This window comes from Amblyomma maculatum, chromosome 5 (assembly GCF_055883805.1).
Source record: "Amblyomma maculatum isolate TAMU_Amacu chromosome 5, ASM5588380v1, whole genome shotgun sequence".
Taxonomy (NCBI): domain Eukaryota; kingdom Metazoa; phylum Arthropoda; class Arachnida; order Ixodida; family Ixodidae; genus Amblyomma; species Amblyomma maculatum.
In genome coordinates this window covers 45,491,404-45,504,225 of record NC_139348.1, presented here as the reverse complement: position 1 = coordinate 45,504,225, position 12,822 = coordinate 45,491,404, and the positions used below count along the sequence as shown (strand labels likewise).

The window sequence follows — 12,822 nt, the reverse complement described above, 5'->3', positions numbered from 1 at the left end:
GATGAAAACGCCGAGACCGAAATTCACACCGACGCGAGCAGTGTGGGCCTAGGAGCCGTTCTCGTCCAGAAGAGTGCCGGACAGGAGAAAGTAATCGCCTACGCTAGCAGGTCCCTCACAAAAGCCGAAGTCAATTACTCGACGACAGAGAAGGAGTGCCTTGCAATCATCTGGGCCACTTCTAAGTTTCGTCCATACCTATACGGACGACCATTCAAGGTGGTAAGCGACCATCACGCACTCTGCTGGCTGGCTAATTTGAAAGATCCTTCCGGCCGCCTTGCCAGATGGAGCCTACGACTTCAAGAATTTGACATGACTGTAGTCTATAAGTCGGGCCGGAAACATTCCGACGCAGACTGCTTATCTCGAGCTCCCGTCGATGCTCCCCCGAAGGACGATAACGACGACGCCTTTTTGGGACCGGTAAGCGCCAGCAGTTTCGCAGAACAACAGCGATCAGAACCTGAGCTGAAAGCGCTAGCCGATTACTTGGAAGGAAAGACCGCTTCCCCTCCTGGTGTGTTCAGGCGACATTTATCATCCTTCACGTTAAGCAATGCCCTCCTCGTGAAGAAGAACTTCGCACCCAAAAAGACCGCGCAGCTTCTCGTAGTGCCTAAAACCCTTCGGCAAGAAATTCTGCAGGCGTTGCACGATGAGCCCACAGCAGGCCACCTCGGATTTGCGCGCACGTTGCGCCGAATCCAGGAGAAGTATTACTGTCCGCGACTGTCTGCCGAAGTTGCCCACTACGTGAAGACGTGTCTTGAGTGCCAGCGACAGAAGACGCCGCCGATCAGACCAGCAGGACTACTAAACCCGATTCCGCCCCCAATCCTGCCCTTTCAACAAATTGGGATGGATCTCCTCGGCCCCTTTCCATCTTCGTCTGTGGGTAACAAGTGGATCATCGTGGCCACTGACTACCTCACCCGTTACGCCGAAGCAAGAGCACTACCAAATGGTACCGCGGCAGAAGTCGCCAAATTTTTTGTCGAACAAATTTTCTTGCCACACGGCGCCCCAGAAGTGCTCATCACGGACAGGGGAACGCCGTTTACGGCAGAGTTGACGCAAGCCATCGACGAACAACTGCGTACCATCCCCAGACCAATGGCCTTACGGAGCGCCTGAACAAAACGATCGCGGACATGATCGCTATGTACGTCGACGCTGAACACAAGACCTGGGACGCCACCTTGCCGTACGTGATCTTTGCGTATAACACGGCAGTCCAGGAGACGACCAGAGCGACCCCGTTTAAGCTTGTGTACGGCAGGGAGCCCACGACGACGCTCGACGCAATGCTGCCGCACGTAACCAGCGAAGACAACCGTGACGTCGCCGCCTACCTGCAGCGTGCAGAGGAAGCCCGACGACTCACACGGCTGCGTATTAAAGGCCAACAGCGCACCGAGAGCCGACAATACAATTTACGACGACGCCACGCAGAGTACAATCCAGGAGACCAAGTGTGGGTTTGGACACCAATTCGCCGTCGCGGATTAAGTAAAAAGTTGTTGCGTCGATACTTTGGGCCATACAAAATCCTTCGGCGCGTCGGACCACTGGACTATGAAGTCATTCCCGACGGAACGTCAGCATCACAACGGCGACGCGCACGCCCAGAAATTGTACATGTTGTACGACTGAAGCCATATTACGCGCGTTAAAGAATCTGTGGTGTTTAAACTTTGCAGTGTTTATGTTTAAGTTTCTTTGTTTTGGAACATCGAGGCGATGTTTTTTTAAGGGGAGAGTAATGCCGCGAAACCTTCAAAACTGTATTTGTTATTTTAACAGCCGCCGGCATACAGCCTTATCACTCTGATTCTGGACCGCGTATCAGTTCCGTAATCTTTGTTTGTTAATGCTCGATGTCGCGAGTCACACCTTTGTCAGTTTCGTCGTTGCACAAGATGCACCGAGATCTGTCTCGAAGGTTCAGGCCACTCAGGTGTCTTTCCATAATGTTCCAGCCCGTGCTGATAGCTGTTTGCGACGTTATCTAGATTGTTCTGTGCAGCCTTTAAATTGAGCGTTGCCGAGTGTGACGGGCATTCTTTGTTCGACGACCGACGAGCGCGTTTGTTGCTATCGCCGCCGCCGAGTTGCTTAGTTCTTTTGCGGGCGCAAGTCAGCCCAAATAAAAGGTTTCTTTAGTGCAATCATCGACCCCCTTCATTTGTGTCGTCGACCTCGTCACCACTACGTGGCAATATTCATGGTTTATTACAGCAACCAAGCAAATATAGTGATAAAGCACACCAACAAAAAATACACGTCACAGGCAGCTCAAGCAGTAGATTCTTTAAGCTGGCTATTCATCTTAGTGGTCACAGTGCGGATAGAAAAAAGCCCTGCAGTTCCACGAACGTTGCCAGGTAGGAAATTGAAAAGCATAGAAGACAGTGCTAAGACAGCTTCAATTGAGGCAAACATGGCATGACGTAAGTAGGCGCATCAACACGGGTCGCAGCCTTTTTAACGACAGATACGCAGACGGTTCGAAGTGCTTGGAACAAACCCGCATGTCTCGCAGCTGTCATGGTGTCTTCTCCAGGCTGACGATGTGGTAGAACTGCACCCACGCTCGGCACCTGGACGTGATGCAACGTGCACGTTATTCACAATTGCGCCGTAAGGAATACTGCATACTCCAAACGCCAATGCGTCATTATTCCTGTCAATGCTAACTGCAGTACATTATATTTCCATTATATCTGAAGTATGGTAGTAAATGCTCGCCCCAAGCTCTCAGCGCCTAAGAGTGCGGTTACGTACGCTCGTCCTCATGACATGCGGGTAGCTATACTTTTCTATGGTTAAGATTGACGAGAATGAAGTGCGTTTAAAGTTACCCTAACGGTCATGCATATGCAGAATAGCAATAAGAAGACAGGCAGTAACTCCTGCTGAGTGAATTCAGTTAAAGCACCCTCAAGGCCGCGCATATTCACGTGGCTGAATTTTGATACTACCAGTTGCGAGGGTCAAATTGGCTTCGCGGTGTTGGAAAACTAAACAGTGATGTGCTCAGACTTGTCAGGCAGCACAATTGGTTTTAAATTGGCCTTCCGGTCAGTGGCATGCGCGTGGTTGCTCCTGAGAGCCCGGTATCAAGTTAACGCTGGTGATAGCCGGCTGCATGAAACTCACCATAAATCAAACAAATGGTGGGCCTCTTTCGCACAGCTCAGCACTTAAAGTGTGCGCCCTGCACTGTAGTACATAAATATCCCCGAAAAAATGAAGCCACGTGCGCACGAACTGGTTACAGACACAGAAGCGAACAGCCCAACGAAAGCATTCGGAACATACCTAGAGCAGACGCCTTGTAGCAGACGACACTGACAAGAGCTCACCTGTGAAAGTCCAGCGGGAAGCGGTGTAGCTTCACACCGACGGCACTGTCCATGCTGCCGCAATGTACCACGGCGCATCGTTTCTTCACACGCCGCAAGCTCATCTTGAAATAAAGCGCTAAGCGCTTCAAAAGAACAGCGCGAAGCGTGCAAAGACGGAAAAAGACTTCGCACTGGCCGCACGTCGAAGGAAACGACAAAAACCGAGAAAACTGCCGCAGCGGTGCGGCGGGGTGCAAATTTTACAAAACGGTGACAGAGACGCGACGCACAAGGACGACGAAAACTTCGCAAAAGGGGCATTTCGAGACTGGCGATAAGAAACCGCTTCGTGAGCTCCCGCGGCCACTGTGGCTGGGCATAGAGAAACTATGGCTGGGTGCCGAAACAAGGCCTGCAAAGTCAAGCTGCAAATGCACCGCACACTCTTCAACAGGGGGCGTAACAAGAACGTTGCAAAAAATTAAAAATGCGGAGTCATGTTTTTCTAAAATAGTTTACCTATTCTATAAAACGTGGCATTAAAATATTTATTTCTTTATGTTGTTTTATAGCGTTTTTATTTGTGCTTTTGAATTTCATTATCTAAGTGTTTCGGCCCCCCCAAAGTGGCTGTGCTGCTGTCGCGCTAGACAGTTTTTGGGCCCAGCCTTCGCTATCATTGTATATATACCTTGCTCCGAAGGGCTACCGCTGCAGCGAGTGCCGTCGCGCGCGCGCCCGCGCATGCGCACGTTGGTGCCGCCATCCATCAATCGGCGGCAGCGCAAAAAAGTCGCGCGTCATTTCCTGGGCCCAGTTTTCGCCGAATGACCGCTCTTTATCAATCTCTTTCTCCATAATAATGTCGCCAAGAGCCGCGTCAAACGCTGTGGCAGAGCATGTTCAAAAGGAAGGCCACGAAATTGCTTGGGATGACGTGGAAATCGTCGCTACCGAAAAAAACCTGTCCGCACGACTGCACCTGGAATCTTTGATTATCCAGTCAACGGCAAACACTATCAACAGAACAAAGGGAAACCTTCCCCCGGCTTACGCAAAATCATTACATTGCCTTTTTAAAGCTATTTAAGCGCCTCTTCTATCGCCCGCTTCTTCATTGTGAACAAGGAACCCGTAGGGGTTCCGAAACGTCAACCATCTATTTTGACAAGTGGTCTGTGACCCTATAGATTTTTCAGATAGAATGACAATAAACACAACACCACGAAGCGCGAACACCTGGTTTTAATGGAAAGAATGGAAGTCATTTTATGCACAAAAACGTGATCGTCATCAGATAAACATAAGAACACGAGGAAACCTGAGGAAAACAATCATCGCAGGCATCAAAGGCATACTGTTAGACAAACTCATCGCGATAGCTTAAGCAGATCAACCTCTTTAGCAGACAACGACAGCGAAAAATGACTTCCGTTTCTTCCAATAAAACCAGTTGTTAGTTCGCGCTACGTGGTGTGTTTATTGTCGTTCTATGTGTTAGCGCGGTGAACCCCTATGCATAACTAACTAGGCACAATTCTCGCCATTTTAACAAGGCCTTTAGCCTATCTACCCTGGCTGACTTTTTGGCGAACCAGAATCTGAGAGCAATCCTTTCCAGCAAAAATAGTTTTTCGTGGTTATGTCAAATAAAATGCTCATGGAGAAATTGAGACTAGCCATCAATAAGAGTTTCAAGCTTGTAAATGCCAAGGTGAGATGGAGTAAGACGAAAGCTAAACAGCTACTGAGCAGCTAGGCATAAACCGAGGATTCAATTTCTATGCATCAGCACTGAAATAAACACACAGTAAAATGCGGTGTCAGAGTTTTAGCGGAAGGGCCTTGGCATGCTGATAATTGAGGATCATTTCCGTTTGTTAGATTCAACCGTTCTTGTCGATTATTTATCGTGTTAAAACCCATCCTCCTCTAATGCCTTCAGTATAGACGCTCGCAATCTCTTCTATTCACTTCCGCATGTGTTCGAAAATGTCTAACATATGACAATGACGAGCAAAACTTCATTCACAATGTTGGAATATCTGTGGCATCTTTTCTGAAACTGTTGTCGATATACCTGCAATACCTTTTTTCAGTTTGAGGGCAAATCGTATTTACAAAAACAGGCATATGTATTCGGTCGGGTAGGACACCAACATGAGGTGAAATTTATCTGTTATGTTGGCAAAGCCGTAAATAATGATGTTCGTCCCTTGGAAAAAAGTGTTCAGATACGGGGACGATTACCTTCTTTTTGTAGAAACGCATAATCTCTCTAAGTGCGCCGAAGATATTCTAGATGTTTTTCATGACGGCGGAAAGGCCTGAAATTCACGTTAGAAACCTCCTCTGGTGATATGCTTCCTTCCTTAATTTAAGGTTAAAATTTAGGGCAAAATCAAATTTATTTGTCGTTTGCACCAGAATCAAGGAAGCCTTTGCTATATTTGAAATCCGGTCATTTCATATTAGTCAAGTGTGGTTCATTTCATGCATAGCGTCATCAATGTTTAAGTCCTGTAACTATGTCATCATGAATAGCTTCAACGATCACGTAGATCGAGGTCAGCAGGTTTCCCCGATGAAGTTCTCTTGCTTGAGTGCAACAAGGTCCCGAAAAAATTAGACTTCTAGCAAACGGCAGAATCCTGAGAAAGCCCATAAAAAGAAACATATTGCCGTCATACCGTATGTTCATAGAATATCGTACCACCTACAGCAAGTTGCGCGCATGTATGAAGTACTTACATGTGACAAATAGAGTACATGCGGAAAGTCATGTTTTTTTGCGCGCATAAAACTGGGCAGCGTTTGCGCTAATTAAGTTAGACCGAGAAATAAATGACAAGAAATAACGTGCAGGCCTTGGGTGATGTCAGGTGAAACATTGTGTATATTTTCTTCCGAGCGCACAAAGAGGTGTGTACAGACCACCTTTTACATGCGGCAATAATTAAATTGATAAACCAGGAAGATGTCTCAACATAACGCTACGAGAACATGTGAAGCCCCTAGACAAAGCCTCGACAACGAACCTGGCACTACACAACAAATAGTGTAACTATACTAGACCCCATTACACTCTCATTGCACTGCCTTGTTCAAAGAATCAACGGTGTTTTACAAACGCAGAGAAAAATTGATATGCGAATCAAAAGAGGCCTATCTAATTCACAAGAATCCTGCCACTTGTGTAAGCACCCCTTCAGTTATTGATCATCCCAACGAAATCTCGTATCTTGACGAAACTGGTTGATGTGAATTGTTGTTTTTATCTGCGAACATGCGCACTTGTATCAACATTTTGTATGCATACGTGTTGCTTAAATAAATTTGTTCCCGTGTCCTTGTTTGTTCTTCGTCCGCTGTGATGTGTGTTTAAAAGAAGTCTGTTCATGTATCAGTGTTTCGTGTGTCATGGTACACTCTAAAATATGGTGCCTCAAAGCACAGAAGTTATTTTTAATTATCTCTACAGCCTTGTTCGTTGTTCTCTTTTGCATGTAAAGCACACGAAGTTTTATGTGTGCAGTAAGTGCTCGCAATAGATATCTGTTGCTGGAATGTGTCAATCTCATGATTGTTTATTTTCACACATCTTAATTACAAGGTTAAAGGCACATCGTCAGACACAACCATATTGTGCTGTGTACGGGACCTGTTATCGCTTTCTTGTGTTTTTACAAGAGAGCGTTTTTCACATTTACACCCTGCCGCAGTACAATCCTGCTAAGCAATAAATAATAGGTCATTGAGGCTCTACAAACATGTTAACTGAGAACGATGTCCCGCTTTCCTTTCAGTAAGCTTGCATGCTCTGTTAACAAAGACCTAATGTGTCGACGTGGAAGGCCATACGGCACATTTGCTTAGTGGGTGGTACAGTGCGAAGATACGAAACACAAAAGAAAAGAAGCACACAGACGAGCGCTGACTTGCAACTAACTTTTTATTAGGAAGAAAGCGGATTCTTATACAAAAATAGATCACATGTTGCAAAAAATGAAACCGCTGACCAGGCAAATTCAAGATGTCTTTTTCCTTTAACAGCCGCGTGGAAAATCCTGTAAAAAGTACCAACTCGCCCAATCGTCCATTCTACATACTGTACATGATGACGGGCCTGCGTATCACACACTGCTCGTAATGAATATTGCTTGGTGCACTAATATCACCTTTCCACTTTGCACATTTTGAGGCTACATAGGCAACCACAGCAAGTGTTCCTTCATTCGAGTTGCTGGATATCTCCGTATCCTAGGATAAAGAACATAAGAAATGGTAGCCGTGGACCATAGATCATAAGTATGCTTTGTTAGTTCTTATACAGTGGAGGTTACATGAAAGTCAGTAATAGTTAGTACTGATAGAGAACATGTAATTAACATGGTCAGTGACTGGCACAATCTGAGTAGAAGGGGAGAGCCCACGCTTTCGACTGCAGGAGCGGCTGCAGGGCCACACCGTACAGCTGCTATGTCGTGCAATGCGCCAGTGGCAAGAGTGTCCGCAGTAACATGAAGGTTCGCCCTCACTCTCGCGCGGGAGCTTTTGAATATTTACAAATTTTCTCTGCGGTGTTCGGCTGATCTTTTACGGACGATCTGGACGAATGGGATCGCGCATCGCAAAGTGGTCAGGAATGGCCGGCTATATGAGAAGCTCCCCGTAAAGCGACAGCCGCGATGTAAATACCTGGTGCGATCACCAACAATGCCCTCTATTTTTCGCAGTGCGGACCGCTGTAACACGCTCGCTTCATCGGTAACAGTTGGTTACCTACGTGCTTCGTTTCCCCTGCTGCGATATCCAGCTGCTTCATATCCAATATATCCGTCGGCTTACGGCACAGCTCGCCTCGTAGAGGGGCCACTAGAGGGGCCACTAGTAGGTGGTGTCCGACTCCCTATCGACGTCATCTGAGGGCTCACCAAGATGCACTTGGCATACCTATATCTGCACACAGATACACGCAATCACCTGTGGACTGTCGTACAACAATCATGACAGGTGTTTTGCACTCGCTACGCCAATGTGATATCACTTATATGAATCTGTGTCTAGCAGTATAACGTCTCACAAAGGCACAGAAAGTATTATTTGAGTTTGTTACAATCCCTTATTTGCAATGGAATGAAGAGCCTGTCAGTGCCCGACACTTTGTTAGCCCTTATTCCACGAAGTGTTCGATGCGGATAGCTTGAATGAGGTGAGTTTCACGCCTCAATATATTCGTCTCTACCAAAGGGTTCACGAGCCGAATGCAACGGGGGTCCCACACCCTAACATTCACTAAATAACACGGAAATAAATATGAGCTCTTTTCTTTCTAGCATGTTCAGCAGCTAAAGTTTGAGGAAATATGAGACAATTTTCTTTTAGGGTTTAAGCGATAATGGCTAAGATAAGAAGAGGGTTCCTTTTCAGGGTTCAAGTCCGGTGAGAATTTTACATGAAATGTATTTGTGCAGTCTGCAGAAGCTAGATTGCAGAAATAAATCAGACAAATTTTTTGTTTCATAGTCACGAATACATAACTATGTTAATTCTAAGCCCTAAACCTCTGTATTGTGAAAAAGCCATTTCTCCTAATATTTTAGGGCGTTCTTGTATTTAGGGGTGCCACTAGGAATCCGCTGTGCGGCTGAGAAGCAAACATTTTGTCTGGTAAAGAAGGTATGCGAAGTAAAATAGTGTAAGAACTCTTCTGATATCCTAAAGCTCAAGAGATTGTTTAATGTCACAGATTCTATTGTTTTTTTTGTGGACTTCTGTGCAACAGGTTTCATAGACATACGTTCAGACATCTTGCATCCTTTCGCGCGAGCGGTTTAGTCTTTGGATGCTCCATCAGAAAAGGTAGATATGGACGGCAGGCTTTGTCATAATTTCGTATTGTTGAAGAAACAATCAATACAATGAAAAGTGTTATTATAATTAGAATATCAATATGGTGCATTAAGTATTGATGCGCGTAAAGTTATTGTGAGCAAAGCCTCATGAAGTTTCTCAAAAGTAAAATAAATTTACGAAGTTAGTACAGGAAATCAAAAAATATATTTTTATTTTATTTACTAAAATTATGTGGTGTGCAATGCAGTTTTTAAAACAATAGATTAAATGTAACTATCATATGCGGTTTTAAAGTTCAGTAAACATGTCTACATCTTTAAGAAAGGGAAGGTGGCTCTTCTTGCTTGCGCCATGTTTAGAGTTGTTTTATTAGCCCAGAAATTGTGCAGAAACGTATTTTTCTTCGACTGTTATGTTTTTTGTAATATATCTTATCAACTGAAATTTGCTGCCTATAGAGTACAGGTTATATATAATGTAAGTGGGATGTTTCAAACTCAGAAGCTGGTAGAAAAAGCCTCTTGTCATCCTTCCAATACCATTGTGTACGCCTCCTAGCTTCAAACTAAGACAGTAGCAATTATATTGATTGGGTCATGTACAATGTTGCACATTTTATGGTCCAACCTATTTTCTTTTAGTGCGTGGGCCTTGCAACAACAGCTAACAATGATCCCTATCTACTAGTGCTAACGTGCCCACCGTTGATCTATCCGCTTCTTTGTGATATTGTGTCATTTGTCAAAAAGTTATTACTGCTAGAAGATGTGGAAATAAACCCTGAATCCGATAGAAAACAAATTTGTAAACAGCTTACACAGATCGCCGCAGGCTTGAAATGACTTAAAAAACAACTTGCTTCTATCGATGCCAAACTGGAAAATCTTGCCATCCTAGAAAACAAAATTTCAGGTTGTGCACATCAGGTAGCCGACCTGCAGAAAGTAGTCCTCTCTGTTGAAGCTCGCATTGATGACCTGAAAAATTGATGAAAAAGGTCAAACTTAATTGTGTATTGAGTTTCAGAGGAAGCCAATGAAGACAATGAAACGTTACACATTACAAAAGAAGAAATCATTTAGAACATTGTCGATGTTGCTCCCTTCAAATTTGAAAATATACATAGAATCGGAAGGCCATCAAATGAAAAAACACGACCGGTAGTTCTGAAATTCCTCGACTTTCCAGACAAAACGAAAGAACTAAAAAATTGCTTCAAACTAAAGGATCAGTGAAGATTTTTCATCTCGAGAGCGCGACATTAGAAAAAAATGATTGCAGTGGGCAAACCTTAAAAAGGATGTGGGCGAAAAGGTTTTCCTTGTATACGACAACGTACGTATAAGCAGAAAATTATACAAGGGGAAAAATGAAGTCAACGATACAGTGTTAATAAATGAAAACGTACATGGTTCTGTTGGCGAAAAAAAAACAACGAGCAAAATGCAGAGCGAACACCCGCCTTCAACAAAAGGGTACCAAAAAGCTTTTATCAGTGTAAATGCCTGCAGCCTGTTAAACAAGTTAGAATCATTCGAATATTCACTTCTTAGGCTGGAACCTGGTTTGGTAGCTGTAACAGAGACGTGGATTACAAGTGAGATCAAAGATATCGAGATAACTCCCCCAAATTACAATGTTGCTAGAAGGAATAGGATGACACGTGTGGAAGGGTGGCAATTCTGAATAAAAAAAAAACAAAAGAATTTCCATTCACGGTTGTTCCCGACGTTCAAGGCGCCGAAGCAGTCTTTTATTGTTGTAGGTAGTGCCTACCGCAGCTCTTCATCTGACTGCGATGCCATGAACAATCTCTTAAATTACATGGAAAACCAGGTTGAGGGAGACGAATTAATTATGCTTGGTAACCTCAACCTCCTGGATATAAGTTGGCAGACCATGCAGTACCAACATGCCCATTCGGCGGCTTCAACCTGCACCAAGTCAAGCAAGACCCGACACCTGTCCAAAGATGCACTTCAAATATTCTGGTCCTTTACTTTATTAGTGAACACTTTCCACCTGAAAAATTCAAAGTAGTGATAATTACCGGAATATTGGACCATAATATAGCATTTTGCACTGTTGCGACTCATTCCAAAGCATTTCACGCAAAACCGAAAAATACATTTTACGACTTCAGCAGTGCTGATGATAATAGAATTTTAGACCCCCTTGTGTTCGCACCAACAGCGTTCCAAGGCCTATCAATGGCCATAAACACAGGTATTGAGACAATGTTGCACGCGTTCAAAGATATCATATAATTCTGTCTCTGCACCTATGTACCAATCAAAAGAAAATTTCCTAAAACACAAAAACACGGATAGCAAGGGATATCATCCACGCTAAAAGCAGGGTAGAACGTCTCAGAACGTCTCAGAACGGGTGAGTTATGCCGGAACTTCTTCCGACTCTTAGACAGGACAACTAAATCCCTTTGGCAGCTCATGCTTACTCGACTTCGAACGCTTATGCCGAGAAAGCCACCCTCGAGCAGAAACCAAGTACAACTTCTAGACGGGGCCATGATTCCCAACGATGTCCAAGACGTTCTGGCTCGCGGTCCCAAGTTCGCAGTGGAGCGAAAGCGCTCTGCTCCGGAACTTCTGAGCATGGTCAGACAAGTTTCCAGACTGGCGCCGTGAACTGAGGTGGATCGCAGCGTCTCTGAAGGAGTGGTCGTGTTGAACCGTCGAAGGTCGGCTAGCAAGACGCTGCCTGTGGGGAAGACTGTGACCTACCTGAAAGAAAATCAGCTTTGCATCCTCCCTGCGGACAAGGAAGGGAGCTTTGCTGTTTTTCCAAAAATACAGTACATGGAAAAAGCCCTTGAAGCCATCGGTACGTCCTTCGATGAGTGCAGCAATGTGTCCTTAAAGAAGGTAAAAAACAGAGCTAAGAAACTGTGTGAACATTTGAACCTAGGAAAGCTGTGTAGTGCGATTAAAAGCAGCAAACACCTGCGCTTGGAGATGTTTTTCTCGGTAAAAACACATAAGGTGGATCGTCCATTTCGTGTAATAGTTTCAGAGACGGAGACCTGGAAGAAGTCTGTTGCATCATTTTTACAGAGGCAACTCAAGCTACTAACTGTTGACGACCAATGTTTGGTAAAAAATGCAGGACCTGCGGTTACTTTCTAAAAGCTAACTTCGAATTGACATTGACAGGATGTTCTATCGACGTAAAAGACATATTATTCCATCCCCAATGACGACTTAGTTAATTGCATTAAGGATCGTATCAACCAGCATGGAGCTGTAAAACTTCAGAATGCGAGTTGTGTCTCAACTGCCGGCTTCCTTGAGCTACTGTCGACATATCTGAGATCCACCTTCGCGGATTGGAACGGTTCACTTTTCATTCAGAAGAATGGCATCTGTATTGGTTCATCCATTGCACCTATCATCAGTGATCTTTACTTGGTCACGAAAGATAGAGCGCTACTCAGGTCCATCCAGGGAAGCAATGTGAAACAAATCTTTAGATTTGTGGATGATTATCTTGTCATGTTACAATGTGAAGAGGACGTCTTCTCTTACGAAACTTCCAAAATTCTTAGCAATTTTGCAAGCACTCTGAGCCCATTGATTGTCACTCATGAACTTCCTAC

The 12,822-nt window shown here is 44.6% G+C and overlaps 1 long non-coding RNA gene across 1 annotated transcript; it reads right to left on the bottom strand.

Annotated features, from left to right (window-relative positions):
- Positions 1 to 1,217: 1,217 nt before the first annotated feature.
- LOC146188221 (uncharacterized) lies at positions 1,218 to 3,755 on the bottom strand. Its single transcript, XR_014707182.1, has 3 exons — positions 3,369 to 3,755; positions 2,531 to 2,603; positions 1,218 to 1,355 (listed from the first exon to the last, which is right to left on the bottom strand). It is a non-coding gene; the product is annotated as an uncharacterized LOC146188221 (long non-coding RNA).
- Positions 3,756 to 12,822: the final 9,067 nt, after the last annotated feature.